The sequence below is a fragment of the Solea solea genome, chromosome 16 (assembly GCF_958295425.1).
Source record: "Solea solea chromosome 16, fSolSol10.1, whole genome shotgun sequence".
NCBI classification, from domain to species: domain Eukaryota; kingdom Metazoa; phylum Chordata; class Actinopteri; order Pleuronectiformes; family Soleidae; genus Solea; species Solea solea.
In genome coordinates this window covers 2698701-2724170 of record NC_081149.1, presented here as the reverse complement: position 1 = coordinate 2724170, position 25470 = coordinate 2698701, and the positions used below count along the sequence as shown (strand labels likewise).

At 51.3% G+C, this 25470-nt stretch overlaps 65 non-coding genes and 1 pseudogene across 65 annotated transcripts; 20 read left to right on the top strand and 46 right to left on the bottom strand.

Annotated features, from left to right (window-relative positions):
- Positions 1-5: 5 nt before the first annotated feature.
- Positions 6-124, bottom strand: LOC131476405 (5S ribosomal RNA). Its single transcript, XR_009242776.1, has one exon. It is a non-coding gene; the product is annotated as a 5S ribosomal RNA (ribosomal RNA).
- A 288-nt stretch (positions 125-412) lies between these two features.
- Positions 413-531, bottom strand: LOC131476404 (5S ribosomal RNA). Its single transcript, XR_009242775.1, has one exon. It is a non-coding gene; the product is annotated as a 5S ribosomal RNA (ribosomal RNA).
- Positions 532-827: 296 nt separating this feature from the next.
- LOC131477031 (5S ribosomal RNA) lies at positions 828-946 on the bottom strand. Its single transcript, XR_009243387.1, has one exon. It is a non-coding gene; the product is annotated as a 5S ribosomal RNA (ribosomal RNA).
- Positions 947-1242: 296 nt separating this feature from the next.
- LOC131441053 (5S ribosomal RNA) lies at positions 1243-1361 on the bottom strand. The gene has a single exon (XR_009231731.1). It is a non-coding gene; the product is annotated as a 5S ribosomal RNA (ribosomal RNA).
- A 296-nt stretch (positions 1362-1657) lies between these two features.
- Positions 1658-1776, bottom strand: LOC131441010 (5S ribosomal RNA). Its single transcript, XR_009231689.1, has one exon. It is a non-coding gene; the product is annotated as a 5S ribosomal RNA (ribosomal RNA).
- Positions 1777-2084: 308 nt separating this feature from the next.
- On the top strand, positions 2085-2277 carry LOC131441896 (U2 spliceosomal RNA). Its single transcript, XR_009232489.1, has one exon. It is a non-coding gene; the product is annotated as a U2 spliceosomal RNA (small nuclear RNA).
- A 124-nt stretch (positions 2278-2401) lies between these two features.
- On the bottom strand, positions 2402-2520 carry LOC131476403 (5S ribosomal RNA). The gene has a single exon (XR_009242774.1). It is a non-coding gene; the product is annotated as a 5S ribosomal RNA (ribosomal RNA).
- A 296-nt stretch (positions 2521-2816) lies between these two features.
- On the bottom strand, positions 2817-2935 carry LOC131477750 (5S ribosomal RNA). Its single transcript, XR_009244072.1, has one exon. It is a non-coding gene; the product is annotated as a 5S ribosomal RNA (ribosomal RNA).
- Positions 2936-3231: 296 nt separating this feature from the next.
- Positions 3232-3350, bottom strand: LOC131477550 (5S ribosomal RNA). Its single transcript, XR_009243883.1, has one exon. It is a non-coding gene; the product is annotated as a 5S ribosomal RNA (ribosomal RNA).
- A 308-nt stretch (positions 3351-3658) lies between these two features.
- LOC131442413 (U2 spliceosomal RNA) lies at positions 3659-3851 on the top strand. Its single transcript, XR_009232987.1, has one exon. It is a non-coding gene; the product is annotated as a U2 spliceosomal RNA (small nuclear RNA).
- Positions 3852-3975: 124 nt separating this feature from the next.
- LOC131477352 (5S ribosomal RNA) lies at positions 3976-4094 on the bottom strand. The gene has a single exon (XR_009243694.1). It is a non-coding gene; the product is annotated as a 5S ribosomal RNA (ribosomal RNA).
- Positions 4095-4390: 296 nt separating this feature from the next.
- LOC131440906 (5S ribosomal RNA) lies at positions 4391-4509 on the bottom strand. The gene has a single exon (XR_009231589.1). It is a non-coding gene; the product is annotated as a 5S ribosomal RNA (ribosomal RNA).
- A 296-nt stretch (positions 4510-4805) lies between these two features.
- On the bottom strand, positions 4806-4924 carry LOC131476402 (5S ribosomal RNA). Its single transcript, XR_009242773.1, has one exon. It is a non-coding gene; the product is annotated as a 5S ribosomal RNA (ribosomal RNA).
- Positions 4925-5220: 296 nt separating this feature from the next.
- LOC131477233 (5S ribosomal RNA) lies at positions 5221-5339 on the bottom strand. The gene has a single exon (XR_009243582.1). It is a non-coding gene; the product is annotated as a 5S ribosomal RNA (ribosomal RNA).
- A 307-nt stretch (positions 5340-5646) lies between these two features.
- LOC131441895 (U2 spliceosomal RNA) lies at positions 5647-5839 on the top strand. The gene has a single exon (XR_009232488.1). It is a non-coding gene; the product is annotated as a U2 spliceosomal RNA (small nuclear RNA).
- A 124-nt stretch (positions 5840-5963) lies between these two features.
- Positions 5964-6082, bottom strand: LOC131476401 (5S ribosomal RNA). The gene has a single exon (XR_009242772.1). It is a non-coding gene; the product is annotated as a 5S ribosomal RNA (ribosomal RNA).
- Positions 6083-6378: 296 nt separating this feature from the next.
- LOC131477749 (5S ribosomal RNA) lies at positions 6379-6497 on the bottom strand. The gene has a single exon (XR_009244071.1). It is a non-coding gene; the product is annotated as a 5S ribosomal RNA (ribosomal RNA).
- A 296-nt stretch (positions 6498-6793) lies between these two features.
- On the bottom strand, positions 6794-6912 carry LOC131477549 (5S ribosomal RNA). The gene has a single exon (XR_009243882.1). It is a non-coding gene; the product is annotated as a 5S ribosomal RNA (ribosomal RNA).
- A 308-nt stretch (positions 6913-7220) lies between these two features.
- Positions 7221-7413, top strand: LOC131442412 (U2 spliceosomal RNA). Its single transcript, XR_009232986.1, has one exon. It is a non-coding gene; the product is annotated as a U2 spliceosomal RNA (small nuclear RNA).
- A 124-nt stretch (positions 7414-7537) lies between these two features.
- On the bottom strand, positions 7538-7656 carry LOC131477351 (5S ribosomal RNA). The gene has a single exon (XR_009243693.1). It is a non-coding gene; the product is annotated as a 5S ribosomal RNA (ribosomal RNA).
- A 296-nt stretch (positions 7657-7952) lies between these two features.
- On the bottom strand, positions 7953-8071 carry LOC131476400 (5S ribosomal RNA). Its single transcript, XR_009242771.1, has one exon. It is a non-coding gene; the product is annotated as a 5S ribosomal RNA (ribosomal RNA).
- Positions 8072-8367: 296 nt separating this feature from the next.
- LOC131476399 (5S ribosomal RNA) lies at positions 8368-8486 on the bottom strand. Its single transcript, XR_009242770.1, has one exon. It is a non-coding gene; the product is annotated as a 5S ribosomal RNA (ribosomal RNA).
- A 296-nt stretch (positions 8487-8782) lies between these two features.
- LOC131477232 (5S ribosomal RNA) lies at positions 8783-8901 on the bottom strand. Its single transcript, XR_009243581.1, has one exon. It is a non-coding gene; the product is annotated as a 5S ribosomal RNA (ribosomal RNA).
- A 307-nt stretch (positions 8902-9208) lies between these two features.
- LOC131441894 (U2 spliceosomal RNA) lies at positions 9209-9401 on the top strand. The gene has a single exon (XR_009232487.1). It is a non-coding gene; the product is annotated as a U2 spliceosomal RNA (small nuclear RNA).
- A 124-nt stretch (positions 9402-9525) lies between these two features.
- Positions 9526-9644, bottom strand: LOC131476398 (5S ribosomal RNA). Its single transcript, XR_009242769.1, has one exon. It is a non-coding gene; the product is annotated as a 5S ribosomal RNA (ribosomal RNA).
- Positions 9645-9940: 296 nt separating this feature from the next.
- Positions 9941-10059, bottom strand: LOC131477748 (5S ribosomal RNA). The gene has a single exon (XR_009244070.1). It is a non-coding gene; the product is annotated as a 5S ribosomal RNA (ribosomal RNA).
- Positions 10060-10355: 296 nt separating this feature from the next.
- Positions 10356-10474, bottom strand: LOC131477548 (5S ribosomal RNA). The gene has a single exon (XR_009243881.1). It is a non-coding gene; the product is annotated as a 5S ribosomal RNA (ribosomal RNA).
- A 308-nt stretch (positions 10475-10782) lies between these two features.
- Positions 10783-10975, top strand: LOC131442411 (U2 spliceosomal RNA). Its single transcript, XR_009232985.1, has one exon. It is a non-coding gene; the product is annotated as a U2 spliceosomal RNA (small nuclear RNA).
- Positions 10976-11099: 124 nt separating this feature from the next.
- On the bottom strand, positions 11100-11218 carry LOC131477349 (5S ribosomal RNA). Its single transcript, XR_009243691.1, has one exon. It is a non-coding gene; the product is annotated as a 5S ribosomal RNA (ribosomal RNA).
- Positions 11219-11514: 296 nt separating this feature from the next.
- On the bottom strand, positions 11515-11633 carry LOC131476397 (5S ribosomal RNA). The gene has a single exon (XR_009242768.1). It is a non-coding gene; the product is annotated as a 5S ribosomal RNA (ribosomal RNA).
- Positions 11634-11929: 296 nt separating this feature from the next.
- Positions 11930-12048, bottom strand: LOC131476396 (5S ribosomal RNA). Its single transcript, XR_009242767.1, has one exon. It is a non-coding gene; the product is annotated as a 5S ribosomal RNA (ribosomal RNA).
- Positions 12049-12344: 296 nt separating this feature from the next.
- LOC131477231 (5S ribosomal RNA) lies at positions 12345-12463 on the bottom strand. The gene has a single exon (XR_009243580.1). It is a non-coding gene; the product is annotated as a 5S ribosomal RNA (ribosomal RNA).
- A 307-nt stretch (positions 12464-12770) lies between these two features.
- Positions 12771-12963, top strand: LOC131442492 (U2 spliceosomal RNA). Its single transcript, XR_009233065.1, has one exon. It is a non-coding gene; the product is annotated as a U2 spliceosomal RNA (small nuclear RNA).
- A 130-nt stretch (positions 12964-13093) lies between these two features.
- On the bottom strand, positions 13094-13212 carry LOC131441470 (5S ribosomal RNA; annotated as a pseudogene).
- Positions 13213-13520: 308 nt separating this feature from the next.
- LOC131441511 (U2 spliceosomal RNA) lies at positions 13521-13713 on the top strand. Its single transcript, XR_009232116.1, has one exon. It is a non-coding gene; the product is annotated as a U2 spliceosomal RNA (small nuclear RNA).
- Positions 13714-13837: 124 nt separating this feature from the next.
- On the bottom strand, positions 13838-13956 carry LOC131476394 (5S ribosomal RNA). Its single transcript, XR_009242765.1, has one exon. It is a non-coding gene; the product is annotated as a 5S ribosomal RNA (ribosomal RNA).
- Positions 13957-14264: 308 nt separating this feature from the next.
- LOC131442270 (U2 spliceosomal RNA) lies at positions 14265-14457 on the top strand. Its single transcript, XR_009232846.1, has one exon. It is a non-coding gene; the product is annotated as a U2 spliceosomal RNA (small nuclear RNA).
- A 124-nt stretch (positions 14458-14581) lies between these two features.
- LOC131476392 (5S ribosomal RNA) lies at positions 14582-14700 on the bottom strand. The gene has a single exon (XR_009242764.1). It is a non-coding gene; the product is annotated as a 5S ribosomal RNA (ribosomal RNA).
- Positions 14701-15008: 308 nt separating this feature from the next.
- LOC131442287 (U2 spliceosomal RNA) lies at positions 15009-15201 on the top strand. The gene has a single exon (XR_009232863.1). It is a non-coding gene; the product is annotated as a U2 spliceosomal RNA (small nuclear RNA).
- A 124-nt stretch (positions 15202-15325) lies between these two features.
- Positions 15326-15444, bottom strand: LOC131477472 (5S ribosomal RNA). Its single transcript, XR_009243808.1, has one exon. It is a non-coding gene; the product is annotated as a 5S ribosomal RNA (ribosomal RNA).
- A 308-nt stretch (positions 15445-15752) lies between these two features.
- LOC131441893 (U2 spliceosomal RNA) lies at positions 15753-15945 on the top strand. Its single transcript, XR_009232486.1, has one exon. It is a non-coding gene; the product is annotated as a U2 spliceosomal RNA (small nuclear RNA).
- Positions 15946-16069: 124 nt separating this feature from the next.
- Positions 16070-16188, bottom strand: LOC131477747 (5S ribosomal RNA). The gene has a single exon (XR_009244069.1). It is a non-coding gene; the product is annotated as a 5S ribosomal RNA (ribosomal RNA).
- A 297-nt stretch (positions 16189-16485) lies between these two features.
- On the bottom strand, positions 16486-16604 carry LOC131476391 (5S ribosomal RNA). Its single transcript, XR_009242763.1, has one exon. It is a non-coding gene; the product is annotated as a 5S ribosomal RNA (ribosomal RNA).
- Positions 16605-16912: 308 nt separating this feature from the next.
- Positions 16913-17105, top strand: LOC131441891 (U2 spliceosomal RNA). Its single transcript, XR_009232484.1, has one exon. It is a non-coding gene; the product is annotated as a U2 spliceosomal RNA (small nuclear RNA).
- A 124-nt stretch (positions 17106-17229) lies between these two features.
- On the bottom strand, positions 17230-17348 carry LOC131476390 (5S ribosomal RNA). The gene has a single exon (XR_009242762.1). It is a non-coding gene; the product is annotated as a 5S ribosomal RNA (ribosomal RNA).
- Positions 17349-17656: 308 nt separating this feature from the next.
- LOC131441889 (U2 spliceosomal RNA) lies at positions 17657-17849 on the top strand. Its single transcript, XR_009232483.1, has one exon. It is a non-coding gene; the product is annotated as a U2 spliceosomal RNA (small nuclear RNA).
- A 124-nt stretch (positions 17850-17973) lies between these two features.
- Positions 17974-18092, bottom strand: LOC131476389 (5S ribosomal RNA). The gene has a single exon (XR_009242761.1). It is a non-coding gene; the product is annotated as a 5S ribosomal RNA (ribosomal RNA).
- Positions 18093-18400: 308 nt separating this feature from the next.
- On the top strand, positions 18401-18593 carry LOC131441888 (U2 spliceosomal RNA). Its single transcript, XR_009232482.1, has one exon. It is a non-coding gene; the product is annotated as a U2 spliceosomal RNA (small nuclear RNA).
- A 124-nt stretch (positions 18594-18717) lies between these two features.
- On the bottom strand, positions 18718-18836 carry LOC131476388 (5S ribosomal RNA). Its single transcript, XR_009242760.1, has one exon. It is a non-coding gene; the product is annotated as a 5S ribosomal RNA (ribosomal RNA).
- A 296-nt stretch (positions 18837-19132) lies between these two features.
- LOC131441085 (5S ribosomal RNA) lies at positions 19133-19251 on the bottom strand. The gene has a single exon (XR_009231761.1). It is a non-coding gene; the product is annotated as a 5S ribosomal RNA (ribosomal RNA).
- Positions 19252-19547: 296 nt separating this feature from the next.
- LOC131476387 (5S ribosomal RNA) lies at positions 19548-19666 on the bottom strand. The gene has a single exon (XR_009242759.1). It is a non-coding gene; the product is annotated as a 5S ribosomal RNA (ribosomal RNA).
- A 308-nt stretch (positions 19667-19974) lies between these two features.
- On the top strand, positions 19975-20167 carry LOC131441887 (U2 spliceosomal RNA). The gene has a single exon (XR_009232481.1). It is a non-coding gene; the product is annotated as a U2 spliceosomal RNA (small nuclear RNA).
- A 124-nt stretch (positions 20168-20291) lies between these two features.
- Positions 20292-20410, bottom strand: LOC131477746 (5S ribosomal RNA). The gene has a single exon (XR_009244068.1). It is a non-coding gene; the product is annotated as a 5S ribosomal RNA (ribosomal RNA).
- Positions 20411-20707: 297 nt separating this feature from the next.
- Positions 20708-20826, bottom strand: LOC131476386 (5S ribosomal RNA). Its single transcript, XR_009242758.1, has one exon. It is a non-coding gene; the product is annotated as a 5S ribosomal RNA (ribosomal RNA).
- A 308-nt stretch (positions 20827-21134) lies between these two features.
- Positions 21135-21327, top strand: LOC131441886 (U2 spliceosomal RNA). Its single transcript, XR_009232480.1, has one exon. It is a non-coding gene; the product is annotated as a U2 spliceosomal RNA (small nuclear RNA).
- Positions 21328-21457: 130 nt separating this feature from the next.
- On the bottom strand, positions 21458-21576 carry LOC131476385 (5S ribosomal RNA). The gene has a single exon (XR_009242757.1). It is a non-coding gene; the product is annotated as a 5S ribosomal RNA (ribosomal RNA).
- Positions 21577-21884: 308 nt separating this feature from the next.
- On the top strand, positions 21885-22077 carry LOC131441884 (U2 spliceosomal RNA). The gene has a single exon (XR_009232478.1). It is a non-coding gene; the product is annotated as a U2 spliceosomal RNA (small nuclear RNA).
- Positions 22078-22201: 124 nt separating this feature from the next.
- Positions 22202-22320, bottom strand: LOC131476384 (5S ribosomal RNA). The gene has a single exon (XR_009242756.1). It is a non-coding gene; the product is annotated as a 5S ribosomal RNA (ribosomal RNA).
- A 308-nt stretch (positions 22321-22628) lies between these two features.
- Positions 22629-22821, top strand: LOC131441883 (U2 spliceosomal RNA). The gene has a single exon (XR_009232477.1). It is a non-coding gene; the product is annotated as a U2 spliceosomal RNA (small nuclear RNA).
- Positions 22822-22945: 124 nt separating this feature from the next.
- LOC131477745 (5S ribosomal RNA) lies at positions 22946-23064 on the bottom strand. The gene has a single exon (XR_009244067.1). It is a non-coding gene; the product is annotated as a 5S ribosomal RNA (ribosomal RNA).
- Positions 23065-23360: 296 nt separating this feature from the next.
- LOC131476382 (5S ribosomal RNA) lies at positions 23361-23479 on the bottom strand. Its single transcript, XR_009242754.1, has one exon. It is a non-coding gene; the product is annotated as a 5S ribosomal RNA (ribosomal RNA).
- Positions 23480-23787: 308 nt separating this feature from the next.
- LOC131441882 (U2 spliceosomal RNA) lies at positions 23788-23980 on the top strand. The gene has a single exon (XR_009232476.1). It is a non-coding gene; the product is annotated as a U2 spliceosomal RNA (small nuclear RNA).
- Positions 23981-24104: 124 nt separating this feature from the next.
- On the bottom strand, positions 24105-24223 carry LOC131476381 (5S ribosomal RNA). Its single transcript, XR_009242753.1, has one exon. It is a non-coding gene; the product is annotated as a 5S ribosomal RNA (ribosomal RNA).
- A 308-nt stretch (positions 24224-24531) lies between these two features.
- On the top strand, positions 24532-24724 carry LOC131441881 (U2 spliceosomal RNA). The gene has a single exon (XR_009232475.1). It is a non-coding gene; the product is annotated as a U2 spliceosomal RNA (small nuclear RNA).
- A 124-nt stretch (positions 24725-24848) lies between these two features.
- On the bottom strand, positions 24849-24967 carry LOC131476380 (5S ribosomal RNA). The gene has a single exon (XR_009242752.1). It is a non-coding gene; the product is annotated as a 5S ribosomal RNA (ribosomal RNA).
- Positions 24968-25263: 296 nt separating this feature from the next.
- Positions 25264-25382, bottom strand: LOC131441084 (5S ribosomal RNA). Its single transcript, XR_009231760.1, has one exon. It is a non-coding gene; the product is annotated as a 5S ribosomal RNA (ribosomal RNA).
- Positions 25383-25470: the final 88 nt, after the last annotated feature.

Here is a 25470-nt window from a genome sequence, read left to right as displayed (position 1 = left end):
GTAAAAGCTTACAGCACCTGGTATTCCCAGGCGGTCTCCCATCCAAGTACTAACCAGGCCCGACCCTGCTTAGCTTCCGAGATCAGACGAGATCGGGCGTGCTCAGGGTGGTATGGCCGTAAGCCCAGGGGCCGGGGACACAGACTCCTTTTATAGACTAGGCAAGGCCCCCTGCTTGTGGAGGAGCTCAAAAGTCAGCCTTTCGAACACACTGCACTTGAGCCTTTATCTCCACTACCTGCTACACTCTATTCCAGTATTAGGAAGCTACACCGAGATGGGTAAGCTGCTCCCCATCTCCAAGCTTCTCACATGCTTGCAGAGCGACATCCAAGGCTGAAACTAGAAGGACGTTAACGTGTGCCAACGTAATTGCAAGCCCATGTTTCTTGTAAGGAAGCAGCAGTGTAATAGCTTACAGCACCTGGTATTCCCAGGCGGTCTCCCATCCAAGTACTAACCAGGCCCGACCCTGCTTAGCTTCCGAGATCAGACGAGATCGGGCGTGCTCAGGGTGGTATGGCCGTAAGCCGACGGGCTGGGGACACAGACTCCTTTTATAGACTAGGCAAGGCCCCCTGCTCGTGGAGGAGCTCAAAAGTCAGCCTTTCGAACACACTGCACTTGAGCCTTTATCTCCACTACCTGCTACACTCTATTCCAGTATTAGGAAGCTACACCGAGATGGGTAAGCTACTCCCCATCTCCAAGCTTCTCAGGTGCTTGCAGAGCGACATCCAAGGCTGAAACTAGAAGGACGTTAACGTGTGCCCGTGCGTCAACGTAATTGCAAGCCCATGTTTCTTGTAAGGAAGCAGCAGTGTAAAAGCTTACAGCACCTGGTATTCCCATGCGGTCTCCCATCCAAGTACTAACCAGGCCCGACCCTGCTTAGCTTCCGAGATCAGACGAGATCGGGCGTGCTCAGGGTGGTATGGCCGTAAGCCGACGGGCTGGGGACACAGACTCCTTTTATAGACTAGGCAAGGCCCCCTGCTCGTGGAGGAGCTCAAAAGTCAGCCTTTCGAACACACTGCACTTGAGCCTTTATCTCCACTACCTGCTACACTATATTCCAGTATTAGGAAGCTACATCGAGATGGGTAAGCTGCTGCCCATCTCCAAGCTTCTCACGTGCTTGCAGAGCGACATCCAAGGCTGAAACTAGAAGGACGTTAACGTGTGCCTGTGCGTCAACGTAATTGCAAGCCCATGTTTCTTGTAAGGAAGCAGCAGTGTAAAAGCTTACAGCACCTGGTATTCCCAGGCGGTCTCCCATCCAAGTACTAAACAGGCCCGACCCTGCTTAGCTTCCGAGATCAGACGAGATCGAGCGTGCTCAGGGTGGTTTGGCCGTAAGCCCAGGGGCCGTGGACACAGACTCCTTTTATAGACTAGGCAAGGCCCCCTGCTCGTGGAGGAGCTCAAAAGTCAGCCTTTCGAACACACTAAACTTGAGCCTTTATCTCCACTACCTGCTACACTCTATTCCAGTATTAGGAAGCTACACCGAGATGGGTAAGCTGCTCCCCATCTCCAAGCTTCTCACATGCTTGCAGAGCGACATCCAAGGCTGAAACTAGAAGGACGTTAACATGTGCCCGTGCGTCAACGTAATTGCAAGCCCATGTTTCTTGTAAGGAAGCAGCAGTGTAAAAGCTTACAGCACCTGGTATTCCCAGGCGGTCTCCCATCCAAGTACTAACCAGGCCCGACCCTGCTTAGCATCCGAGATCAGACGAGATCGGGCGTGCTCAGGGTGGTATGGCCGTAACCCGACGGGCTGGGGACACAGACTCCTTTTATAGACTAGGCAAGGCCCCCTGCTCGTGGAGGAGCTCAAAGGTCAGCCTTTCGAACGTTCAAGAGTTTAAGTTGTTTTTGGTGGGCTTTGCTGTATGGCCGCGCCCTTTGAGTGTGTCAAATGTCAAGCAGCTGTCCGTCAAGGCTCAGAGGTGCACTTAGATCACCTTGGGGCGGAGGTGATCAGCAGCAGCCTTTGTTATGCGCACTTAAAAAACATGGCACCACAACAAGTAACTTGTGTGCCAAGATCTTGAGTTGGCCCCACACACTTGTTGGCCATCGCTTCTCGGCCTTTTGGCTAAGATCAAGTGTAGTATCTGTTCTTATCAGTTTAATATCTGATATGTCCTCTATATGGGGATTAAATATTAAATGCATTTTTGAGCATTGGGAGGTGAAAACTGGGGCTTGCTCTCTTCACTCCTTGCATTGACCTGGCATTGCAGTGCCACCAGGAACGGTGCACCATTCTCTTTTTTCTGTGAAAACCAAAGCAAGGCTGGAACTAGAAGGACGTTAACGTGTGCCTGTGCCCGTGCCCGTGCGTCAACGTAATTGCAAGCCCATGTTTCTTGTAAGGAAGCAGCAGTGTAAAAGCTTACAGCACCTGGTATTCCCAGGCGGTCTCCCATCCAAGTACTAACCAGGCCCGACCCTGCTTAGCTTCCGAGATCAGACGAGATCGGGCGTGCTCAGGGTGGTATGGCCGTAAGCCGACGGGCTGGGGACACAGACTCCTTTTATAGACTAGGCAAGGCCCCCTGCTCGTGGAGGAGCTCAAAAGTCAGCCTTTCGAACACACTGCACTTGAGCCTTTATCTCCACTACCTGCTACACTATATTCCAGTATTAGGAAGCTACATCGAGATGGGTAAGCTGCTGCCCATCTCCAAGCTTCTCACGTGCTTGCAGAGCGACATCCAAGGCTGAAACTAGAAGGACGTTAACGTGTGCCTGTGCGTCAACGTAATTGCAAGCCCATGTTTCTTGTAAGGAAGCAGCAGTGTAAAAGCTTACAGCACCTGGTATTCCCAGGCGGTCTCCCATCCAAGTACTAAACAGGCCCGACCCTGCTTAGCTTCCGAGATCAGACGAGATCGAGCGTGCTCAGGGTGGTATGGCCGTAAGCCCAGGGGCCGGGGACACAGACTCCTTTTATAGACTAGGCAAGGCCCCCTGCTCGTGGAGGAGCTCAAAAGTTAGCCTTTCGAACACACTAAACTTGAGCCTTTATCTCCACTACCTGCTACACTCTATTCCAGTATTAGGAAGCTACACCGAGATGGGTAAGCTGCTCCCCATCTCCAAGCTTCTCACATGCTTGCAGAGCGACATCCAAGGCTGAAACTAGAAGGACATTAACGTGTGCCCGTGCGTCAACGTAATTGCAAGCCCATGTTTCTTGTAAGGAAGCAGCAGTGTAAAAGCTTACAGCACCTGGTATTCCCAGGCGGTCTCCCATCCAAGTACTAACCAGGCCCGACCCTGCTTAGCTTCCGAGATCAGGCGAGATCGGGCGTGCTCAGGGTGGTATGGCCGTAAGCCGGCGGGCTGGGGACACAGACTCCTTTTATAGACTAGGCAAGGCCCCCTGCTCGTGGAGGAGCTCAAAGGTCAGCCTTTCGAACGTTCAAGAGTTTAAGTTGTTTTTGGTGGGCTTTGCTGTATGGCCGCGCCCTTTGAGTGTGTCAAATGTCAAGCAGCTGTCCGTCAAGGCTCAGAGGTGCACTTAGATCACCTTGGGGCGGAGGTGATCAGCAGCAGCCTTTGTTATGCGCACTTAAAAAACATGGCACCACAACAAGTAACTTGCGTGCCAAGATCTTGAGTTGGCCCCAGACACTTGTGGGCCATCGCTTCTCGGCCTTTTGGCTAAGATCAAGTGTAGTATCTGTTCTTATCAGTTTGATATCTGATATGTCCTCTATATGGGGATTAAATATTAAATGCATTTTTGAGCATTGGGAGGTGAAAACTGGGGCTTGCTCTCTTCACTCCTTGCATTGACCTGGCATTGCAGTGCCACCAGGAACGGTGCACCATTCTCTTTTTTCTGTGAAAACCAAAGCAAGGCTGGAACTAGAAGGACGTTAACGTGTGCCTGTGCCCGTGCCCGTGCGTCAACGTAATTGCAAGCCCATGTTTCTTGTAAGGAAGCAGCAGTGTAAAAGCTTACAGCACCTGGTATTCCCAGGCGGTGTCCCATCCAAGTACTAACCAGGCCCGACCCTGCTTAGCTTCCGAGATCAGACGAGATCGGGCGTGCTCAGGGTGGTATGGCCGTAAGCCGACGGGCTGGGGACACAGACTCCTTTTATAGACTAGGCAAGGCCCCCTGCTCGTGGAGGAGCTCAAAAGTCAGCCTTTCGAACACACTGCACTTGAGCCTTTATCTCCACTACCTGCTACACTCTATTCCAGTATTAGGAAGCTACACCGAGATGGGTAAGCTGCTCCCCATCTCCAAGCTTCTCACGTGCTTGCAGAGCGACATCCAAGGCTGAAACTAGAAGGACGTTAACGTGTGCCCGTGCGTCAACGTAATTGCAAGCCCATGTTTCTTGTAAGGAAGCAACAGTGTAAAAGCTTACAGCACCTGGTATTGCCAGGCGGTCTCCCATCCAAGTACTAACCAGGCCCGACCCTGCTTAGCTTCCGAGATCAGACGAGATCGGGCGTGCTCAGGGTGGTATGGCCGTAAGCCGACGGGCTGGGGACACAGACTCCTTTTATAGACTAGGCAAGGCCCCCTGCTCGTGGAGGAGCTCAAAAGTCAGCCTTTCGAACACACTGCACTTGAGCCTTTATCTCCACTACCTGCTACACTCTATTCCAGTATTAGGAAGCTACACCGAGATGGGTAAGCTGCTCCCCATCTCCAAGCTTCTCACATGCTTGCAGAGCGACATCCAAGGCTGAAACTAGAAGGACGTTAACGTGTGCCTGTGCGTCACCGTAATTGCAAGCCCATGTTTCTTGTAAGGAAGCAGCAGTGTAAAAGCTTACAGCACCTGGTATTCCCAGGCGGTCTCCCATCCAAGTACTAACCAGGCCCGACCCTGCTTAGCTTCCGAGATCAGACGAGATCGGGCGTGCTCAGGGTGGTATGGCCGTAAGCCGATGGGCTGGGGACACAGACTCCTTTTATAGACTAGGCAAGGCCCCCTGCTCGTGGAGGAGCTCAAAAGTCAGCCTTTCGAACACACTGCACTTGAGCCTTTATCTCCACTACCTGCTACACTATATTCCAGTATTAGGAAGCTACACCGAGATGGTTAAGCTGCTGCCCATCTCCAAGCTTCTCACGTGCTTGCAGAGCGACATCCAAGGCTGAAACTAGAAGGAGGTTAACGTGTGCCCGTGCGTCAACGTAATTGCAAGCCCATGTTTCTTGTAAGGAAGCAGCAGTGTAAAAGCTTACAGCACCTGGTATTCCCAGGCGGTCTCCCATCCAAGTACTAACCAGGCCCGACCCTGCTTAGCTTCCGAGATCAGACGAGATCGAGCGTGCTCAGGGTGGTATGGCCGTAAGCCGACGGGCTGGGGACACAGACTCCTTTTATAGACTAGGCAAGGCCCCCTGCTCGTGGAGGAGCTCAAAGGTCAGCCTTTCGAACGTTCAAGAGTTTAAGTTGTTTTTGGTGGGCTTTGCTGTATGGCCGCGCCCTTTGAGTGTGTCAAATGTCAAGCAGCTGTCCGTCAAGGCTCAGAGTGCACTTAGATCACCTTGGGGCGGAGGTGATCAGCAGCAGCCTTTGTTATGCGCACTTAAAAAACATGGCACCACAACAAGTAACTTGTGTGCCAAGATCTTGAGTTGGCCCCACACACTTGTTGGCCATCGCTTCTCGGCCTTTTGGCTAAGATCAAGTGTAGTATCTGTTCTTATCAGTTTAATATCTGATATGTCCTCTATATGGGGATTAAATATTAAATGCATTTTTGAGCATTGGGAGGTGAAAACTGGGGCTTGCTCTCTTCACTCCTTGCATTGACCTGGCATTGCAGTGCCACCAGGAACGGTGCACCATTCTCTTTTTTCTGTGAAAACCAAAGCAAGGCTGGAACTAGAAGGACGTTAACGTGTGCCTGTGCCCGTGCCCGTGCGTCAACGTAATTGCAAGCCCATGTTTCTTGTAAGGAAGCAGCAGTGTAAAAGCTTACAGCACCTGGTATTCCCAGGCGGTCTCCCATCCAAGTACTAACCAGGCCCGACCCTGCTTAGCTTCCGAGATCAGACGAGATCGGGCGTGCTCAGGGTGGTATGGCCGTAAGCCGACGGGCTGGGGACACAGACTCCTTTTATAGACTAGGCAAGGCCCCCTGCTCGTGGAGGAGCTCAAAAGTCAGCCTTTCGAACACACTGCACTTGAGCCTTTATCTCCACTACCTGCTACACTATATTCCAGTATTAGGAAGCTACATCGAGATGGGTAAGCTGCTGCCCATCTCCAAGCTTCTCACGTGCTTGCAGAGCGACATCCAAGGCTGAAACTAGAAGGACGTTAACGTGTGCCCGTGCGTCAACGTAATTGCAAGCCCATGTTTCTTGTAAGGAAGCAGCAGTGTAAAAGCTTACAGCACCTGGTATTCCCAGGCGGTCTCCCATCCAAGTACTAAACAGGCCCGACCCTGCTTAGCTTCCGAGATCAGACGAGATCGAGCGTGCTCAGGGTGGTATGGCCGTAAGCCCAGGGGCCGGGGACACAGACTCCTTTTATAGACTAGGCAAGGCCCCCTGCTCGTGGAGGAGCTCAAAAGTTAGCCTTTCGAACACACTAAACTTGAGCCTTTATCTCCACTACCTGCTACACTCTATTCCAGTATTAGGAAGCTACACCGAGATGGGTAAGCTGCTCCCCATCTCCAAGCTTCTCACATGCTTGCAGAGCGACATCCAAGGCTGAAACTAGAAGGACATTAACGTGTGCCCGTGCGTCAACGTAATTGCAAGCCCATGTTTCTTGTAAGGAAGCAGCAGTGTAAAAGCTTACAGCACCTGGTATTCCCAGGCGGTCTCCCATCCAAGTACTAACCAGGCCCGACCCTGCTTAGCTTCCGAGATCAGGCGAGATCGGGCGTGCTCAGGGTGGTATGGCCGTAAGCCGGCGGGCTGGGGACACAGACTCCTTTTATAGACTAGGCAAGGCCCCCTGCTCGTGGAGGAGCTCAAAGGTCAGCCTTTCGAACGTTCAAGAGTTTAAGTTGTTTTTGGTGGGCTTTGCTGTATGGCCGCGCCCTTTGAGTGTGTCAAATGTCAAGCAGCTGTCCGTCAAGGCTCAGAGGTGCACTTAGATCACCTTGGGGCGGAGGTGATCAGCAGCAGCCTTTGTTATGCGCACTTAAAAAACATGGCACCACAACAAGTAACTTGCGTGCCAAGATCTTGAGTTGGCCCCAGACACTTGTGGGCCATCGCTTCTCGGCCTTTTGGCTAAGATCAAGTGTAGTATCTGTTCTTATCAGTTTGATATCTGATATGTCCTCTATATGGGGATTAAATATTAAATGCATTTTTGAGCATTGGGAGGTGAAAACTGGGGCTTGCTCTCTTCACTCCTTGCATTGACCTGGCATTGCAGTGCCACCAGGAACGGTGCACCATTCTCTTTTTTCTGTGAAAACCAAAGCAAGGCTGGAACTAGAAGGACGTTAACGTGTGCCTGTGCCCGTGCCCGTGCGTCAACGTAATTGCAAGCCCATGTTTCTTGTAAGGAAGCAGCAGTGTAAAAGCTTACAGCACCTGGTATTCCCAGGCGGTGTCCCATCCAAGTACTAACCAGGCCCGACCCTGCTTAGCTTCCGAGATCAGACGAGATCGGGCGTGCTCAGGGTGGTATGGCCGTAAGCCGACGGGCTGGGGACACAGACTCCTTTTATAGACTAGGCAAGGCCCCCTGCTCGTGGAGGAGCTCAAAAGTCAGCCTTTCGAACACACTGCACTTGAGCCTTTATCTCCACTACCTGCTACACTCTATTCCAGTATTAGGAAGCTACACCGAGATGGGTAAGCTGCTCCCCATCTCCAAGCTTCTCACGTGCTTGCAGAGCGACATCCAAGGCTGAAACTAGAAGGACGTTAACGTGTGCCCGTGCGTCAACGTAATTGCAAGCCCATGTTTCTTGTAAGGAAGCAACAGTGTAAAAGCTTACAGCACCTGGTATTCCCAGGCGGTCTCCCATCCAAGTACTAACCAGGCCCGACCCTGCTTAGCTTCCGAGATCAGACGAGATCGGGCGTGCTCAGGGTGGTATGGCCGTAAGCCGACGGGCTGGGGACACAGACTCCTTTTATAGACTAGGCAAGGCCCCCTGCTCGTGGAGGAGCTCAAAAGTCAGCCTTTCGAACACACTGCACTTGAGCCTTTATCTCCACTACCTGCTACACTCTATTCCAGTATTAGGAAGCTACACCGAGATGGGTAAGCTGCTCCCCATCTCCAAGCTTCTCACATGCTTGCAGAGCGACATCCAAGGCTGAAACTAGAAGGACGTTAACGTGTGCCTGTGCGTCACCGTAATTGCAAGCCCATGTTTCTTGTAAGGAAGCAGCAGTGTAAAAGCTTACAGCACCTGGTATTCCCAGGCGGTCTCCCATCCAAGTACTAACCAGGCCCGACCCTGCTTAGCTTCCGAGATCAGACGAGATCGGGCGTGCTCAGGGTGGTATGGCCGTAAGCCGATGGGCTGGGGACACAGACTCCTTTTATAGACTAGGCAAGGCCCCCTGCTCGTGGAGGAGCTCAAAAGTCAGCCTTTCGAACACACTGCACTTGAGCCTTTATCTCCACTACCTGCTACACTATATTCCAGTATTAGGAAGCTACACCGAGATGGTTAAGCTGCTGCCCATCTCCAAGCTTCTCACGTGCTTGCAGAGCGACATCCAAGGCTGAAACTAGAAGGAGGTTAACGTGTGCCCGTGCGTCAACGTAATTGCAAGCCCATGTTTCTTGTAAGGAAGCAGCAGTGTAAAAGCTTACAGCACCTGGTATTCCCAGGCGGTCTCCCATCCAAGTACTAACCAGGCCCGACCCTGCTTAGCTTCCGAGATCAGACGAGATCGAGCGTGCTCAGGGTGGTATGGCCGTAAGCCGACGGGCTGGGGACACAGACTCCTTTTATAGACTAGGCAAGGCCCCCTGCTCGTGGAGGAGCTCAAAGGTCAGCCTTTCGAACGTTCAAGAGTTTAAGTTGTTTTTGGTGGGCTTTGCTGTATGGCCGCGCCCTTTGAGTGTGTCAAATGTCAAGCAGCTGTCCGTCAAGGCTCAGAGTGCACTTAGATCACCTTGGGGCGGAGGTGATCAGCAGCAGCCTTTGTTATGCGCACTTAAAAAACATGGCACCACAACAAGTAACTTGTGTGCCAAGATCTTGAGTTGGCCCCACACACTTGTTGGCCATCGCTTCTCGGCCTTTTGGCTAAGATCAAGTGTAGTATCTGTTCTTATCAGTTTAATATCTGATATGTCCTCTATATGGGGATTAAATATTAAATGCATTTTTGAGCATTGGGAGGTGAAAACTGGGGCTTGCTCTCTTCACTCCTTGCATTGACCTGGCATTGCAGTGCCACCAGGAACGGTGCACCATTCTCTTTTTTCTGTGAAAACCAAAGCAAGGCTGGAACTAGAAGGACGTTAACGTGTGCCTGTGCCCGTGCCCGTGCGTCAACGTAATTGCAAGCCCATGTTTCTTGTAAGGAAGCAGCAGTGTAAAAGCTTACAGCACCTGGTATTCCCAGGCGGTCTCCCATCCAAGTACTAACCAGGCCCGACCCTGCTTAGCTTCCGAGATCAGACGAGATCGGGCGTGCTCAGGGTGGTATGGCCGTAAGCCGACGGGCTGGGGACACAGACTCCTTTTATAGACTAGGCAAGGCCCCCTGCTCGTGGAGGAGCTCAAAAGTCAGCCTTTCGAACACACTGCACTTGAGCCTTTATCTCCACTACCTGCTACACTATATTCCAGTATTAGGAAGCTACATCGAGATGGGTAAGCTGCTGCCCATCTCCAAGCTTCTCACGTGCTTGCAGAGCGACATCCAAGGCTGAAACTAGAAGGACGTTAACGTGTGCCCGTGCGTCAACGTAATTGCAAGCCCATGTTTCTTGTAAGGAAGCAGCAGTGTAAAAGCTTACAGCACCTGGTATTCCCAGGCGGTCTCCCATCCAAGTACTAAACAGGCCCGACCCTGCTTAGCTTCCGAGATCAGACGAGATCGAGCGTGCTCAGGGTGGTATGGCCGTAAGCCCAGGGGCCGGGGACACAGACTCCTTTTATAGACTAGGCAAGGCCCCCTGCTCGTGGAGGAGCTCAAAAGTTAGCCTTTCGAACACACTAAACTTGAGCCTTTATCTCCACTACCTGCTACACTCTATTCCAGTATTAGGAAGCTACACCGAGATGGGTAAGCTGCTCCCCATCTCCAAGCTTCTCACATGCTTGCAGAGCGACATCCAAGGCTGAAACTAGAAGGACATTAACGTGTGCCCGTGCGTCAACGTAATTGCAAGCCCATGTTTCTTGTAAGGAAGCAGCAGTGTAAAAGCTTACAGCACCTGGTATTCCCAGGCGGTCTCCCATCCAAGTACTAACCAGGCCCGACCCTGCTTAGCTTCCGAGATCAGGCGAGATCGGGCGTGCTCAGGGTGGTATGGCCGTAAGCCGGCGGGCTGGGGACACAGACTCCTTTTATAGACTAGGCAAGGCCCCCTGCTCGTGGAGGAGCTCAAAGGTCAGCCTTTCGAACGTTCAAGAGTTTAAGTTGTTTTTGGTGGGCTTTGCTGTATGGCCGCGCCCTTTGAGTGTGTCAAATGTCAAGCAGCTGTCCGTCAAGGCTCAGAGGTGCACTTAGATCACCTTGGGGCGGAGGTGATCAGCAGCAGCCTTTGTTATGCGCACTTAAAAAACATGGCACCACAACAAGTAACTTGCGTGCCAAGATCTTGAGTTGGCCCCAGACACTTGTGGGCCATCGCTTCTCGGCCTTTTGGCTAAGATCAAGTGTAGTATCTGTTCTTATCAGTTTGATATCTGATATGTCCTCTATATGGGGATTAAATATTAAATGCATTTTTGAGCATTGGGAGGTGAAAACTGGGGCTTGCTCTCTTCACTCCTTGCATTGACCTGGCATTGCAGTGCCACCAGGAACGGTGCACCATTCTCTTTTTTCTGTGAAAACCAAAGCAAGGCTGGAACTAGAAGGACGTTAACGTGTGCCTGTGCCCGTGCCCGTGCGTCAACGTAATTGCAAGCCCATGTTTCTTGTAAGGAAGCAGCAGTGTAAAAGCTTACAGCACCTGGTATTCCCAGGCGGTGTCCCATCCAAGTACTAACCAGGCCCGACCCTGCTTAGCTTCCGAGATCAGACGAGATCGGGCGTGCTCAGGGTGGTATGGCCGTAAGCCGACGGGCTGGGGACACAGACTCCTTTTATAGACTAGGCAAGGCCCCCTGCTCGTGGAGGAGCTCAAAAGTCAGCCTTTCGAACACACTGCACTTGAGCCTTTATCTCCACTACCTGCTACACTCTATTCCAGTATTAGGAAGCTACACCGAGATGGGTAAGCTGCTCCCCATCTCCAAGCTTCTCACGTGCTTGCAGAGCGACATCCAAGGCTGAAACTAGAAGGACGTTAACGTGTGCCCGTGCGTCAACGTAATTGCAAGCCCATGTTTCTTGTAAGGAAGCAACAGTGTAAAAGCTTACAGCACCTGGTATTCCCAGGCGGTCTCCCATCCAAGTACTAACCAGGCCCGACCCTGCTTAGCTTCCGAGATCAGACGAGATCGGGCGTGCTCAGGGTGGTATGGCCGTAAGCCGACGGGCTGGGGACACAGACTCCTTTTATAGACTAGGCAAGGCCCCCTGCTCGTGGAGGAGCTCAAAAGTCAGCCTTTCGAACACACTGCACTTGAGCCTTTATCTCCACTACCTGCTACACTCTATTCCAGTATTAGGAAGCTACACCGAGATGGGTAAGCTGCTCCCCATCTCCAAGCTTCTCACATGCTTGCAGAGCGACATCCAAGGCTGAAACTAGAAGGACGTTAACGTGTGCCTGTGCGTCACCGTAATTGCAAGCCCATGTTTCTTGTAAGGAAGCAGCAGTGTAAAAGCTTACAGCACCTGGTATTCCCAGGCGGTCTCCCATCCAAGTACTAACCAGGCCCGACCCTGCTTAGCTTCCGAGATCAGACGAGATCGGGCGTGCTCAGGGTGGTATGGCCGTAAGCCGATGGGCTGGGGACACAGACTCCTTTTATAGACTAGGCAAGGCCCCCTGCTCGTGGAGGAGCTCAAAAGTCAGCCTTTCGAACACACTGCACTTGAGCCTTTATCTCCACTACCTGCTACACTATATTCCAGTATTAGGAAGCTACACCGAGATGGTTAAGCTGCTGCCCATCTCCAAGCTTCTCACGTGCTTGCAGAGCGACATCCAAGGCTGAAACTAGAAGGAGGTTAACGTGTGCCCGTGCGTCAACGTAATTGCAAGCCCATGTTTCTTGTAAGGAAGCAGCAGTGTAAAAGCTTACAGCACCTGGTATTCCCAGGCGGTCTCCCATCCAAGTACTAACCAGGCCCGACCCTGCTTAGCTTCCGAGATCAGACGAGATCGAGCGTGCTCAGGGTGGTATGGCCGTAAGCCGACGGGCTGGGGACACAGACTCCTTTTATAGACTAGGCAAGGCCCCCTGCTCGTGGAGGAGCTCAAAGGTCAGCCTTTCGAACGTTCAAGAGTTTAAGTTGTTTTTGGTGGGCTTTGCTGTATGGCCGCGCCCTTTGAGTGTGTCAAATGTCAAGCAGCTGTCCGTCAAGGCTCAGAGTGCACTTAGATCACCTTGGGGCGGAGGTGATCAGCAGCAGCCTTTGTTATGCGCACTTAAAAAACATGGCACCACAACAAGTAACTTGTGTGCCAAGATCTTGAGTTGGCCCCAGACACTTGTGGGCCATCGCTTCTCGGCCTTTTGGCTAAGATCAAGTGTAGTATCTGTTCTTATCAGTTTAATATCTGATATGTCCACTATATGGGGATTAAATATTAAATGCATTTTTGAGCATTGGGAGGTGAAAACTGGGGCTTGCTCTCTTCACTCCTTGCATTGACCTGGCATTGCAGTGCCACCAGGAACGGTGCACCATTCTCTTTTTTCTGTGAAAACCAAAGCAAGGCTGGAACTAGAAGGACGTTAACGTGTGCCTGTGCCCGTGCCCGTGCCCGTGCGTCAACGTAATTGCAAGCCCATGTTTCTTTTAAGGAAGCAGCAGTGTAAAAGCTTACAGCACCTGGTTTTCCCAGGCTGTCTTTCATCCAAGTACTAACCAGCCCCGACCCTGCTTAGCTTCCGAGATCAGACGAGATCGGGCGTGCTCAGGGAGGTATGGCCGTAAGCCTACGGGCTGGGGACACAGACTCCTTTTATAGACTAGGCAAGGCCCCCTGCTCGTGGAGGAGCTCAAAAGTCAGCCTTTCGAACGTTCAAGAGTTTAAGTTGTTTTTGGTGGGCTTTGCTGTATGGCCGCGCCCTTTGAGTGTGTCAAATGTCAAGCAGCTGTCCGTCAAGGCTCAGAGGTGCACTTAGATCACCTTGGGGCGGAGGTGATCAGCAGCAGCCTTTGTTATGCGCACTTAAAAAACATGGCACCACAACAAGTAACTTGTGTGCCAAGATCTTGAGTTGGCCCAAGACACTTGTGGGCCATCCCTTCTCGGCCTTTTGGCTAAGATCAAGTGTAGTATCTGTTCTTATCAGTTTAATATCTGATATGTCCTCTATATGGGGATTAAATATTAAATGCATTTTTGAGCATTGGGAAGTGAAAACTGGGGCTTGCTCTCTTCACTCCTTGCATTGACCTGGCATTGCAGTGCCACCAGGAACGGTGCACCATTCTCTTTTTTCTGTGAAAACCAAAGCAAGGCTGGAACTAGAAGGACGTTAACGTGTGCCTGTGCCCGTGCCCGTGCGTCAACGTAATTGCAAGCCCATGTTTCTTGTAAGGAAGCAGCAGTATAAAAGCTTACAGCACCTGGTATTCCCAGGCGGTCTCCCATCCAAGTACTAACCAGGCCCGACCCTGCTTAGCTTCCGAGATCAGACGAGATCGGGCGTGCTCAGGGTGGTATGGCCGTAAGCCGACGGGCTGGGGACACAGACTCCTTTTATAGACTAGGCAAGGCCCCCTGCTCGTGGAGGAGCTGAAAGGTCAGCCTTTCGAACGTTCAAGAGTTTAAGTTGTTTTTGGTGGGCTTTGCTGTATGGCCGCGCCCTTTGAGTGTGTCAAATGTCAAGCAGCTGTCCGTCAAGGCTCAGAGGTGCACTTAGATCACCTTGGGGCGGAGGTGATCAGCAGCAGCCTTTGTTATGCGCACTTAAAAAACATGGCACCACAACAAGTAACTTGTGTGCCAAGATCTTGAGTTGGCCCCAGACAATTGTGGGCCATCGCTTCTCGGCCTTTTGGCTAAGATCAAGTGTAGTATCTGTTCTTATCAGTTTAATATCTGATATGTCCTCTATATGGGGATTAAATATTAAATGCATTTTTGAGCATTGGGAGGTGAAAACTGGGGCTTGCTCTCTTCACTCCTTGCATTGACCTGGCATTGCAGTGCCACCAGGAACGGTGCACCATACTCTTTTTTCTGTGAAAACCAAAGCAAGGCTGGAACTAGAAGGACGTTAACGTGTGCCTGTGCCCGTGCCCGTGCGTCAACGTAATTGCAAGCCCATGTTTCTTGTAAGGAAGCAGCAGTGTAAAAGCTTACAGCACCTGGTATTCCCAGGCGGTCTCCCATCCAAGTACTAACCAGGCCCGACCCTGCTTAGCTTCCGAGATCAGACGAGATCGGGCGTGCTCAGGGTGGTATGGCCGTAAGCCGGCGGGCTGGGGACACAGACTCCTTTTATAGACTAGGCAAGGCCCCCTGCTCGTGGAGGAGCTCAAAGGTCAGCCTTTCGAACATTCAAGAGTTTAAGTTGTTTTTGGTGGGCTTTGCTGTATGGCCGCGCCCTTTGAGTGTGTCAAATGTCAAGCAGCTGTCCGTCAAGGCTCAGAGGTGCACTTAGATCACCTTGGGGCGGAGGTGATCAGCAGCAGCCTTTGTTATGCGCACTTAAAAAACATGGCACCACAACAAGTAACTTGTGTGCCAAGATCTTGAGTTGGCCCCAGACACTTGTGGGCCATCGCTTCTCTGCCTTTTGGCTAAGATCAAGTGTAGTATCTGTTCTTATCAGTTTAATATCTGATATGTCCTCTATATGGGGATTAAATATTAAATGCATTTTTGAGCATTGGGAGGTGAAAACTGGGGCTTGCTCTCTTCACTCCTTGCATTGACCTGGCATTGCAGTGCCACCAGGAACGGTGCACCATTCTCTTTTTTCTGTGAAAACCAAAGCAAGGCTGGAACTAGAAGGACGTTAACGTGTGCCTGTGCCCGTGCCCGTGCGTCAACGTAATTGCAAGCCCATGTTTCTTGTAAGGAAGCAGCAGTGTAAAAGCTTACAGCACCTGGTATTCCCAGGCGGTCTCCCGTCCAAGTACTAACCAGGCCCGACCCTGCTTAGCTTCCGAGATCAGACGAGATCGGGCGTGCTCAGGGTGGTATGGCCGTAAGCCGACGGGCTGGGGACACAGACTCCTTTTATAGACCAAGCAAGGCCCCCTGCTCGTGGAGGAGCTCAAAGGTCAGCCTTTCGAACGTTCAAGAGTTTAAGTTGTTTTTGGTGGGCTTTGCTGTATGGCCGCGCCCTTTGAGTGTGTCAAATGTCAAGCAGCTGACCGTCAAGGCTCAGAGGTGCACTTAGATCACCCTGGGGCGGAGGTGATCAGCAGCAGCCTTTGTTATGCGCACTTAAAAAACATGGCACCACAACAAGTAACTTGTGTGCCAAGATCTTGAGTTGGCCCCAGACACTTGTGGGCCATCGCTTCTCGGCCTTTTGGCTAAGATCAAGTGTAGTATCTGTTCTTATCAGTTTAATATCTGATATGTCCTCTATATGGGGATTAAATATTAAATGCATTTTTGAGCATTGGGAGGTGAAAACTGGGGCTTGCTCTCTTCACTCCTTGCATTGACCTGGCATTGCAGTGCCACCAGGAACGGTGCACCATTCTCTTTTTTCTGTGAAAACCAAAGCAAGGCTGGAACTAGAAGGACGTTAACGTGTGCCTGTGCCCGTGCCCGTGCGTCAACGTAATTGCAAGCCCATGTTTCTTGTAAGGAAGCAGCAGTGTAAAAGCTTACAGCACCTGGTATTCCCAGGCGGTCTCCCATCCAAGTACTAAACAGGCCCGACCCTGCTTAGCTTCCGAGATCAGACGAGATCGAGCGTGCTCAGGGTGGTATGGCCGTAAGCCCAGGGGGCCGGGGACACAGACTCCTTTTATAGACTAGGCAAGGCCCCCTGCTCGTGGAGGAGCTCAAAAGTTAGCCTTTCGAACACACTAAACTTGAGCCTTTATCTCCACTACCTGCTACACTCTATTCCAGTATTAGGAAGCTACACCGAGATGGGTAAGCTGCTCCCCATCTCCAAGCTTCTCACATGCTTGCAGAGCGACATCCAAGGCTGAAACTAGAAGGACATTAACGTGTGCCCGTGCGTCAACGTAATTGCAAGCCCATGTTTCTTGTAAGGAAGCAGCAGTGTAAAAGCTTACAGCACCTGGTATTCCCAGGCGGTCTCCCATCCAAGTACTAACCAGGCCCGACCCTGCTTAGCTTCCGAGATCAGACGAGATCGGGCGTGCTCAGGGTGGTATGGCCGTAAGCCGACGGGCTGGGGACACAGACTCCTTTTATAGACTAGGCAAGGCCCCCTGCTCGTGGAGGAGCTCAAAGGTCAGCCTTTCGAACGTTCAAGAGTTTAAGTTGTTTTTGGTGGGCTTTGCTGTATGGCCGCGCCCTTTGAGTGTGTCAAATGTCAAGCAGCTGTCCGTCAAGGCTCAGAGGTGCACTTAGATCACCTTGGGGCGGAGGTGATCAGCAGCAGCCTTTGTTATGCGCACTTAAAAAACATGGCACCACAACAAGTAACTTGTGTGCCAAGATCTTGAGTTGGCCCCAGACACTTGTGGGCCATCGCTTCTCGGCCTTTTGGCTAAGATCAAGTGTAGTATCTGTTCTTATCAGTTTAATATCTGATATGTCCTCTATATGGGGATTAAATATTAAATGCATTTTTGAGCATTGGGAGGTGAAAACTGGGGCTTGCTCTCTTCACTCCTTGCATTGACCTGGCATTGCAGTGCCACCAGGAACGGTGCACCATTCTCTTTTTTCTGTGAAAACCAAAGCAAGGCTGGAACTAGAAGGACGTTAACGTGTGCCTGTGCCCGTGCCCGTGCGTCAACGTAATTGCAAGCCCATGTTTCTTGTAAGGAAGCAGCAGTGTAAAAGCTTACAGCACCTGGTATTCCCAGGCGGTCTCCCATCCAAGTACTAACCAGGCCCGACCCTGCTTAGCTTCCGAGATCAGACGAGATCGGGCGTGCTCAGGGTGGTATGGCCGTAAGCCGGGGGGCTGGGGACACAGACTCCTTTTATAGACTAGGCAAGGCCCCCTGCTCGTGGAGGAGCTCAAAGGTCAGCCTTTCGAACGTTCAAGAGTTTAAGTTGTTTTTGGTGGGCTTTGCTGTATGGCCGCGCCCTTTGAGTGTGTCAAATGTCAAGCAGCTGTCCGTCAAGGCTCAGAGGTGCACTTAGATCACCTTGGGGCGGAGGTGATCAGCAGCACCCTTTGTTATGCGCACTTAAAAAACATGGCACCACAACAAGTAACTTGTGTGCCAAGACCTTGAGTTGGCCCCAGACACTTGTGGGCCATCGCTTCTCGGCCTTTTGGCTAAGATCAAGTGTAGTATCTGTTCTTATCAGTTTAATATCTGATATGTCCTCTATATGGGGATTAAATATTAAATGCATTTTTGAGCATTGGGAGGTGAAAACTGGGGCTTGCTCTCTTCACTCCTTGCATTGACCTGGCATTGCAGTGCCACCAGGAACGGTGCACCATTCTCTTTTTTCTGTGAAAACCAAAGCAAGGCTGGAACTAGAAGGACGTTAACGTGTGCCTGTGCCCGTGCCCGTGCGTCAACGTAATTGCAAGCCCATGTTTCTTGTAAGGAAGCAGCAGTGTAAAAGCTTACAGCACCTGGTATTCCCAGGCGGTCTCCCATCCAAGTACTAACCAGGCCCGACCCTGCTTAGCTTCCGAGATCAGACGAGATCGGGCGTGCTCAGGGTGGTATGGCCGTAAGCCGACGGGCTGGGGACACAGACTCCTTTTATAGACCAAGCAAGGCCCCCTGCTCGTGGAGGAGCTCAAAGGTCAGCCTTTCGAACGTTCAAGAGTTTAAGTTGTTTTTGGTGGGCTTTGCTGTATGGCCGCGCCCTTTGAGTGTGTCAAATGTCAAGCAGCTGACCGTCAAGGCTCAGAGGTGCACTTAGATCACCCTGGGGCGGAGGTGATCAGCAGCAGCCTTTGTTATGCGCACTTAAAAAACATGGCACCACAACAAGTAACTTGTGTGCCAAGATCTTGAGTTGGCCCCAGACACTTGTGGGCCATCGCTTCTCGGCCTTTTGGCTAAGATCAAGTGTAGTATCTGTTCTTATCAGTTTAATATCTGATATGTCCTCTATATGGGGATTAAATATTAAATGCATTTTTGAGCATTGGGAGGTGAAAACTGGGGCTTGCTCTCTTCACTCCTTGCATTGACCTGGCATTGCAGTGCCACCAGGAACGGTGCACCATTCTCTTTTTTCTGTGAAAACCAAAGCAAGGCTGGAACTAGAAGGACGTTAACGTGTGCCTGTGCCCGTGCCCGTGCGTCAACGTAATTGCAAGCCCATGTTTCTTGTAAGGAAGCAGCAGTGTAAAAGCTTACAGCACCTGGTATTCCCAGGCGGTCTCCCATCCAAGTACTAACCAGGCCCGACCCTGCTTAGCTTCCGAGATCAGACGAGATCGGGCGTGCTCAGGGTGGTATGGCCGTAAGCCGACGGGCTGGGGACACAGACTCCTTTTATAGACTAGGCAAGGCCCCCTGCTCGTGGAGGAGCTCAAAAGTCAGCCTTTCGAACACACTGCACTTGAGCCTTTATCTCCACTACCTGCTACACTATATTCCAGTATTAGGAAGCTACATCGCGATGGGTAAGCTGCTGCCCATCTCCAAGCTTCTCACGTGCTTGCAGAGCGACATCCAAGGCTGAAACTAGAAGGACGTTAACGTGTGCCCGTGCGTCAACGTAATTGCAAGCCCATGTTTCTTGTAAGGAAGCAGCAGTGTAAAAGCTTACAGCACCTGGTATTCCCAGGCGGTCTCCCATCCAAGTACTAAACAGGCCCGACCCTGCTTAGCGTCCGAGATCAGACGAGATCGAGCGTGCTCAGGGTGGTATGGCCGTAAGCCCAGGGGCCGGGGACACAGACTCCTTTTATAGACTAGGCAAGGCCCCCTGCTCGTGGAGGAGCTCAAAAGTTAGCCTTTCGAACACACTAAACTTGAGCCTTTATCTCCACTACCTGGTACACTCTATTCCAGTATTAGGAAGCTACACCGAGATGGGTAAGCTGCTCCCCATCTCCAAGCTTCTCACATGCTTGCAGAGCGACATCCAAGGCTGAAACTAGAAGGACATTAACGTGTGCCCGTGCGTCAACGTAATTGCAAGCCCATGTTTCTTGTAAGGAAGCAGCAGTGTAAAAGCTTACAGCACCTGGTATTCCCAGGCGGTCTCCCATCCAAGTACTAACCAGGCCCGACCCTGCTTAGCTTCCGAGATCAGACGAGATCGGGCGTGCTCAGGGTGGTATGGCCGTAAGCCGGCGGGCTGGGGACACAGACTCCTTTTATAGACTAGGCAAGGCCCCCTGCTCGTGGAGGAGCTCAAAGGTCAGCCTTTCGAACGTTCAAGAGTTTAAGTTGTTTTTGGTGGGCTTTGCTGTATGGCCGCGCCCTTTGAGTGTGTCAAATGTCAAGCAGCTGTCCGTCAAGGCTCAGAGGTGCACTTAGATCACCTTGGGGCGGAGGTGATCAGCAGCAGCCTTTGTTATGCGCACTTAAAAAACATGGCACCACAACAAGTAACTTGTGTGCCAAGATCTTGAGTTGGCCCCAGACACTTGTGGGCCATCGCTTCTCGGCCTTTTGGCTAAGATCAAGTGTAGTATCTGTTCTTATCAGTTTAATATCTGATATGTCCTCTATATGGGGATTAAATATTAAATGCATTTTTGAGCATTGGGAGGTGAAAACTGGGGCTTGCTCTCTTCACTCCTTGCATTGACCTGGCATTGCAGTGCCACCAGGAACGGTGCACCATTCTCTTTTTTCTGTGAAAACCAAAGCAAGGCTGGAACTAGAAGGACGTTAACGTGTGCCTGTGCCCGTGCCCGTGCGTCAACGTAATTGCAAGCCCATGTTTCTTGTAAGGAAGCAGCAGTGTAAAAGCTTACAGCACCTGGTATTCCCAGGCGGTCTCCCATCCAAGTACTAAACAGGCCCGACCCTGCTTAGCTTCCGAGATCAGACGAGATCGAGCGTGCTCAGGGTGGTATGGCCGTAAGCCCAGGGGGCCGGGGACACAGACTCCTTTTATAGACTAGGCAAGGCCCCCTGCTCGTGGAGGAGCTCAAAAGTTAGCCTTTCGAACACACTAAACTTGAGCCTTTATCTCCACTACCTGCTACACTCTATTCCAGTATTAGGAAGCTACACCGAGATGGGTAAGCTGCTCCCCATCTCCAAGCTTCTCACATGCTTGCAGAGCGACATCCAAGGCTGAAACTAGAAGGACATTAACGTGTGCCCGTGCGTCAATGTAATTGCAAGCCCATGTTTCTTGTAAGGAAGCAGCAGTGTAAAAGCTTACAGCACCTGGTATTCCCAGGCGGTCTCCCATCCAAGTACTAACCAGGCCCGACCCTGCTTAGCTTCCGAGATCAGACGAGATCGGGCGTGCTCAGGGTGGTATGGCCGTAAGCCGACGGGCTGGGGACACAGACTCCTTTTATAGACTAGGCAAGGCCCCCTGCTCGTGGAGGAGCTCAAAGGTCAGCCTTTCGAACGTTCAAGAGTTTAAGTTGTTTTTGGTGGGCTTTGCTGTATGGCCGCGCCCTTTGAGTGTGTCAAATGTCAAGCAGCTGTCCGTCAAGGCTCAGAGGGGCACTTAGATCACCTTGGGGCGGAGGTGATCAGCAGCAGCCTTTGTTATGCGCACTTAAAAAACATGGCACCACAACAAGTAACTTGTGTGCCAAGATCTTGAGTTGGCCCCAGACACTTGTGGGCCATCGCTTCTCGGCCTTTTGGCTAAGATCAAGTGTAGTATCTGTTCTTATCAGTTTAATATCTGATATGTCCTCTATATGGGGATTAAATATTAAATGCATTTTTGAGCATTGGGAGGTGAAAACTGGGGCTTGCTCTCTTCACTCCTTGCATTGACCTGGCATTGCAGTGCCACCAGGAACGGTGCACCATTCTCTTTTTTCTGTGAAAACCAAAGCAAGGCTGGAACTAGAAGGACGTTAACGTGTGCCTGTGCCCGTGCCCGTGCCCGTGCGTCAACGTAATTGCAAGCCCATGTTTCTTGTAAGGAAGCAGCAGTGTAAAAGCTTACAGCACCTGGTATTCCCAGGCGGTCTCCCATCCAAGTACTAACCAGGCCCGACCCTGCTTAGCTTCCGAGATCAGACGAGATCGGGCGTGCTCAGGGTGGTATGGCCGTAAGCCGGTGGGCTGGGGACACAGACTCCTTTTATAGACTAGGCAAGGCCCCCTGCTCGTGGAGGAGCTCAAAGGTCAGCCTTTCGAACGTTCAAGAGTTTAAGTTGTTTTTGGTGGGCTTTGCTGTATGGCCGCGCCCTTTGAGTGTGTCAAATGTCAAGCAGCTGTCCGTCAAGGCTCAGAGGTGCACTTAGATCACCTTGGGGCGGAGGTGATCAGCAGCAGCCTTTGTTATGCGCACTTAAAAAACATGGCACCACAACAAGTAACTTGTGTGCCAAGATCTTGAGTTGGCCCCAGACACTTGTGGGCCATCGCTTCTCGGCCTTTTGGCTAAGATCAAGTGTAGTATCTGTTCTTATCAGTTTAATATCTGATATGTCCTCTATATGGGGATTAAATATTAAATGCATTTTTGAGCATTGGGAGGTGAAAACTGGGGCTTGCTCTCTTCACTCCTTGCATTGACCTGGCATTGCAGTGCCACCAGGAACGGTGCACCATTCTCTTTTTTCTGTGAATACCAAAGCAAGGCTGGAACTAGAAGGACGTTAACGTGTGCCTGTGCCCGTGCCCGTGCGTCAACGTAATTGCAAGCCCATGTTTCTTGTAAGGAAGCAGCAGTGTAAAAGCTTACAGCACCTGGTATTCCCAGGCGGTCTCCCATCCAAGTACTAACCAGGCCCGACCCTGCTTAGCTTCCGAGATCAGACGAGATCGGGCGTGCTCAGGGTGGTATGGCCGTAAGCCGACGGGCTGGGGACACAGACTCCTTTTATAGACTAGGCAAGGCCCCCTGCTCGTGGAGGAGCTCAAAGGTCAGCCTTTCGAACGTTCAAGAGTTTAAGTTGTTTTTGGTGGGCTTTGCTGTATGGCCGCGCCCTTTGAGTGTGTCAAATGTCAAGCAGCTGTCCGTCAAGGCTCAGAGGTGCACTTAGATCACCTTGGGGCGGAGGTGATCAGCAGCAGCCTTTGTTATGCGCACTTAAAAAACATGGCACCACAACAAGTAACTTGTGTGCCAAGATCTTGAGTTGGCCCCACACACTTGTGGGCCATCGCTTCTCGGCCTTTTGGCTAAGATCAAGTGTAGTATCTGTTCTTATCAGTTTAATATCTGATATGTCCTCTATATGGGGATTAAATATTAAATGCATTTTTGAGCATTGGGAGGTGAAAACTGGGGCTTGCTCTCTTCACTCCTTGCATTGACCTGGCATTGCAGTGCCACCAGGAACGGTGCACCATTCTCTTTTTTCTGTGAAAACCAAAGCAAGGCTGGAACTAGAAGGACGTTAACGTGTGCCTGTGCCCGTGCCCGTGCGTCAACGTAATTGCAAGCCCATGTTTCTTGTAAGGAAGCAGCAGTGTAAAAGCTTACAGCACCTGGTATTCCCAGGCGGTCTCCCATCCAAGTACTAAACAGGCCCGACCCTGCTTAGCTTCCGAGATCAGACGAGATCGAGCGTGCTCAGGGTGGTATGGCCGTAAGCCCAGGGGCCGGGGACACAGACTCCTTTTATAGACTAGGCAAGGCCCCCTGCTCGTGGAGGAGCTCAAAAGTTAGCCTTTCGAACACACTAAACTTGAGCCTTTATCTCCACTACCTGCTACACTCTATTCCAGTATTAGGAAGCTACACCGAGATGGGTAAGCTGCTTTCCATCTCCAAGCTTCTCACATGCTTGCAGAGCGACATCCAAGGTTGAAACTAGAAGGACATTAACGTGTGCCCGTGCGTCAACGTAATTGCAAGCCCATGTTTCTTGTAAGGAAGCAGCAGTGTAAAAGCTTACAGCACCTGGTATTCCCAGGCGGTCTCCCATCCAAGTACTAACCAGGCCCGACCCTGCTTAGCTTCCGAGATCAGACGAGATCGGGCGTGCTCAGGGTGGTATGGCCGTAAGCCGGCGGGCTGGGGACACAGACTCCTTTTATAGACTAGGCAAGGCCCCCTGCTCGTGGAGGAGCTCAAAGGTCAGCCTTTCGAACGTTCAAGAGTTTAAGTTGTTTTTGGTGGGCTTTGCTGTATGGCCGCGCCCTTTGAGTGTGTCAAATGTCAAGCAGCTGTCCGTCAAGGCTCAGAGGTGCACTTAGATCACCTTGGGGCGGAGGTGATCAGCAGCAGCCTTTGTTATGCGCACTTAAAAAACATGGCACCACAACAAGTAACTTGTGTGCCAAGATCTTGAGTTGGCCCCAGACACTTGTGGGCCATCGCTTCTCGGCCTTTTGGCTAAGATCAAGTGTAGTATCTGTTCTTATCAGTTTAATATCTGATATGTCCTCTATATGGGGATTAAATATTAAATGCATTTTTGAGCATTGGGAGGTGAAAACTGGGGCTTGCTCTCTTCACTCCTTGCATTGACCTGGCATTGCAGTGCCACCAGGAACGGTGCACCATTCTCTTTTTTCTGTGAAAACCAAAGCAAGGCTGGAACTAGAAGGACGTTAACGTGTGCCTGTGCCCGTGCCCGTGCGTCAACGTAATTGCAAGCCCATGTTTCTTGTAAGGAAGCAGCAGTGTAAAAGCTTACAGCACCTGGTATTCCCAGGCGGTCTCCCATCCAAGTACTAACCAGGCCCGACCCTGCTTAGCTTCCGAGATCAGACGAGATCGGGCGTGCTCAGGGTGGTATGGCCGTAAGCCGACGGGCTGGGGACACAGACTCCTTTTATAGACCAAGCAAGGCCCCCTGCTCGTGGAGGAGCTCAAAGGTCAGCCTTTCGAACGTTCAAGAGTTTAAGTTGTTTTTGGTGGGCTTTGCTGTATGGCCGCGCCCTTTGAGTGTGTCAAATGTCAAGCAGCTGACCGTCAAGGCTCAGAGGTGCACTTAGATCACCCTGGGGCGGAGGTGATCAGCAGCAGCCTTTGTTATGCGCACTTAAAAAACATGGCACCACAACAAGTAACTTGTGTGCCAAGATCTTGAGTTGGCCCCAGACACTTGTGGGCCATCGCTTCTCGGCCTTTTGGCTAAGATCAAGTGTAGTATCTGTTCTTATCAGTTTAATATCTGATATGTCCTCTATATGGGGATTAAATATTAAATGCATTTTTGAGCATTGGGAGGTGAAAACTGGGGCTTGCTCTCTTCACTCCTTGCATTGACCTGGCATTGCAGTGCCACCAGGAACGGTGCACCATTCTCTTTTTTCTGTGAAAACCAAAGCAAGGCTGGAACTAGAAGGACGTTAACGTGTGCCTGTGCCCGTGCCCGTGCGTCAACGTAATTGCAAGCCCATGTTTCTTGTAAGGAAGCAGCAGTGTAAAAGCTTACAGCACCTGGTATTCCCAGGCGGTCTCCCATCCAAGTACTAACCAGGCCCGACCCTGCTTAGCTTCCGAGATCAGACGAGATCGGGCGTGCTCAGGGTGGTATGGCCGTAAGCCGGCGGGCTGGGGACACAGACTCCTTTTATAGACTAGGCAAGGCCCCCTGCTCGTGGAGGAGCTCAAAAGTCAGCCTTTCGAACACACTGCACTTGAGCCTTTATCTCCACTACCTGCTACACTATATTCCAGTATTAGGAAGCTACATCGCGATGGGTAAGCTGCTGCCCATCTCCAAGCTTCTCACGTGCTTGCAGAGCGACATCCAAGGCTGAAACTAGAAGGACGTTAACGTGTGCCCGTGCGTCAACGTAATTGCAAGCCCATGTTTCTTGTAAGGAAGCAGCAGTGTAAAAGCTTACAGCACCTGGTATTCCCAGGCGGTCTCCCATCCAAGTACTAAACAGGCCCGACCCTGCTTAGCGTCCGAGATCAGACGAGATCGAGCGTGCTCAGGGTGGTATGGCCGTAAGCCCAGGGGCCGGGGACACAGACTCCTTTTATAGACTAGGCAAGGCCCCCTGCTCGTGGAGGAGCTCAAAAGTTAGCCTTTCGAACACAC